The sequence below is a fragment of the Ipomoea nil genome, unplaced genomic scaffold, assembly GCF_001879475.1.
Source record: "Ipomoea nil cultivar Tokyo-kokei standard unplaced genomic scaffold, Asagao_1.1 scaffold3226, whole genome shotgun sequence".
Taxonomy (NCBI): domain Eukaryota; kingdom Viridiplantae; phylum Streptophyta; class Magnoliopsida; order Solanales; family Convolvulaceae; genus Ipomoea; species Ipomoea nil.
The window spans coordinates 664,526-667,937 of NW_017619654.1; the positions used below are offsets into that span (position 1 = coordinate 664,526).

Sequence of the window (3,412 nt, forward strand, 5' to 3'; positions counted from 1 at the left end):
AAATGTAAATTATGATAGACTTATGTGTCCTGTACACACTAGATGTATTAGTAGATGAAGGTAATCCATTAATTAATGGGAGATTCTGATACTTCTTTCTTAGGGCTTTCATAGCATCTGAAAGTGGCTATAAAAAAATCCACTTCTGCAATTTCCTGCAACAATCACACTTACGTATTCATCACAAACCGATTAAACAGCTTAGCTTCAAATAATATATATATATATATATATATATATATATATATATCAGAAAGCAGAGAAAGGTCGAAATAGACAAAGAATTTACGAGGACAACCCTCAATGCACAAGGTACAAAAAATTTTGCCTGAAAATGGTCGTGGACGAAAATTTCTGAGCTTTTATGTGTATTTATTGACATAGATATAAGTACCTTAAGTAAAAGAAAGGGAAAAAGGAGACTAGTCGAGTCTAACTACTACATTAATCAATCTAAACTCTAAAGATTGAACATGACTTTGATAGCATTGCCACCACGAGCACTAGTTTCAAATGCCTCTTCGACCTCCTTCTGTGTGAATCCAAACCTGTGTGTGATCAGTGGCTTCACATCAATCTTCCCACTCCTCAAAAACTCTATACATTGTGGCCATGTATTCTTGTACCTAAATATCCCCACTATATCCACCTCCCTACACAACAACACAACCATCATCTTTAACAAAACACATAAAGATATCTCCAGATTCTACTAATACAATTATAAAGTCAGATAATTAATTAAAAAATTACCTTGCTGCTGCAGGAGTGAGGGGGACCGTCATTTCACAATGGCCCATGCCAACGAGGCAAACCTTGCCGCCGGAGCGGGTAGCGCGAAGGGCGGTGGACATTGTCTTATTAAAACCGGCACAGTCCAAGCTGACGTCAATTCCGACTCTCATGGCGGCCTGGATGTTTTCCACCTCAGATTCCACATCTTCCATCTTGTGAGAAACCTTGATAATCACATCTGCTCCCAATTTCTTAGCGAACGCCAACCGCTGATCGTCGACGTCCAACTCTTGAAGCGCCGAAGGCGCGAGCAGAGAGCATGGAGACGAGGCCAATAGGGCCGGCTCCGAGCACCAGCACGTTGGTCTCCGGCCCAATGTTCGCCCGGCGACAAGCGTACACACCCACGCTCAACGGCTCGCACATGGCGCCTTCCTCCAAGCTCACGTTCTCCGGGAGCTTGAAGCACAGATCCGCCGGATGCACGATCTGGTTAGCGAGAGAGCCGTGGATCGGCGGCGTGGCGAAGAACTTCATCTCGTCGCACAGATTGTAACTGCCTTCCTTGCAATGGCTGCACCGCCAACAGCTAACGCCGGGCTCCAACGCCACGCGGTCGCCAGCGACCAGACTCTTCACCTCGCTCCCGACTTCTTCAACGATTCCTGCGCATTCGTGGCCGATCACCATTGGCTCTTTTACAATGTAATCTCCACACCTCCCATGCTGAATATATAATAATCAAATTCTATATCAATTAACTGAAAATTAAAATAAAACCCTAAAAATCATAAACAAAACGATGATCACCTTGAGGTAGTGAACATCACTCCCACAGATACCAATTGCTTTCATACTCACTCTAACATCATGAGGACCTATCACACAACAACACGCAAATACAGTAATCGTACCATACTATTAACATTATATATTCAAAATCGAAAATCAAAAATCGAAAATCCAAGGTGATGATATATACCAAGAGGAGGGAGGTTGAAGGGCTGAATCTTGAGGTTGCCAACACCGAGAAGCCAAGCAGCCATGTTGTTTTCTGTGGGTACTCCATTAGCGCCCTTTCCCATTCTCACCAAATTGATTGCTTAATTTCTCACAGAGATTTGATGGAGAAGAAGATTGAAGTAGTGACGGTGTGAAGAGCGCAGCGATGTAGAGAGGAGTATTTATAGGGTGATATATCTATATTATGTGAATTAATTAATGGATAAAGGTATTTCAGTCCGTTCAAAATTATCCTTATGATCTGCTGATAATTTGCCGGGATAAACGATTTCTTGTTAGAATTAAGTCAGGGAACTAACTATTCGATCTAATCTAAGTAAGATAATATACCAAAAAGGGAAATCTTATCCAAATATGGGTAAGGCTATTATTATCCCAGCAATACTTTCATACATACATGAATTCTACTTCCAAATCATCAAATTAGTAATTCTTTTATTATTCTTTCTACATCATGTAATTTCAACGCACTTTTAAAAGTGAATTCATATTTCACATCACATTAAAAAATTATTATTTTTCATCAATGTTATTATTATTTAAATTATTAAAAAAAAAAAAAAACAAAACAAAACAAAACAAAACAAAGACTCTCTCTTCACTCATGACATTGTATTGGTCTTCTTGATTTATCCCGATCAATTTTAATTTATTGGGATCTTTTACCATCTATATCTATACTTACTATATATAAAAACAAAATCCTAAAATTTAAATTTCCCGCCCAATTCCTAAAAAATCTCTCTTCCCACTAAAATATATTTATTTCTACTTTCTCATTCGAACAATAATTCTGGTTTAAAATTCTATTCTAAAATAATAAAATAGTGTAATACAATTCCCTTCTCACATCTATACTATCTATAGTATATATAAAAACAAAATTTTGAAATTTTAACTTCTCGCTCAATTCCTTAAAAATCTCTCTTCCCAATAAAATATATTGATTTCTACTTTCCCATTCGTACAATAATTCTGGTTCAAATTCTATTCTAAAATTATAAAATAGTGTAATACAATTCCCTTTGCACATCTATACTATATATAAAAACAAAATCCTGAAATTTTAACTTCCCGCCCAATTCTTAAAAAATCTCTCTTCCCAATAAAATATATTGATTTCTACTTTCACATTCGTACAATAATTCTGAGTTAAAATTCTATTCTAAAATTATAAAATAGTGTAATACAATTCCCTTTGCACATCTATACTATATATAAAAACAAAATCCTGAAGTTTTAACTTCCCACCCAATTCCTAAAAAATCTCTCTTCCCAATAAAATATATTTATTTCTACTTTTCCATTCGTACAATAATTCTGGTTTAAAATTCTATTCTACAATTATAAAATAGTGTAATACAATTCCCTTTGCACATCTATACTGTGAGCATATAACCATTAATGTCCAATCTAACTAACAGCTTAGGCTTTTAGTTGAGATGGAGCACATGCTTCAATTTGGTATCAAAGCCAGACAAAAGGTCATGGGTTCGAGTCTCAGCACCACTTGTAAGCGATTACGGTTTATCGGTCCACGTGTTGTTTGGAACCCACCTCATACATGAGGGGGCGTTGTGAGCATATTGCCATTAATGTGAAATTTTAACTTCCCGTCCAATTCCTAAATTTTAAAATAGTGCAATACAATTCC

At 36.7% G+C, this 3,412-nt stretch overlaps 1 pseudogene; it reads right to left on the bottom strand.

The window, feature by feature from the left end:
- Nucleotides 1-460: 460 nt before the first annotated feature.
- Nucleotides 461-1,820, bottom strand: LOC109168735 (annotated as a pseudogene).
- Nucleotides 1,821-3,412: the final 1,592 nt, after the last annotated feature.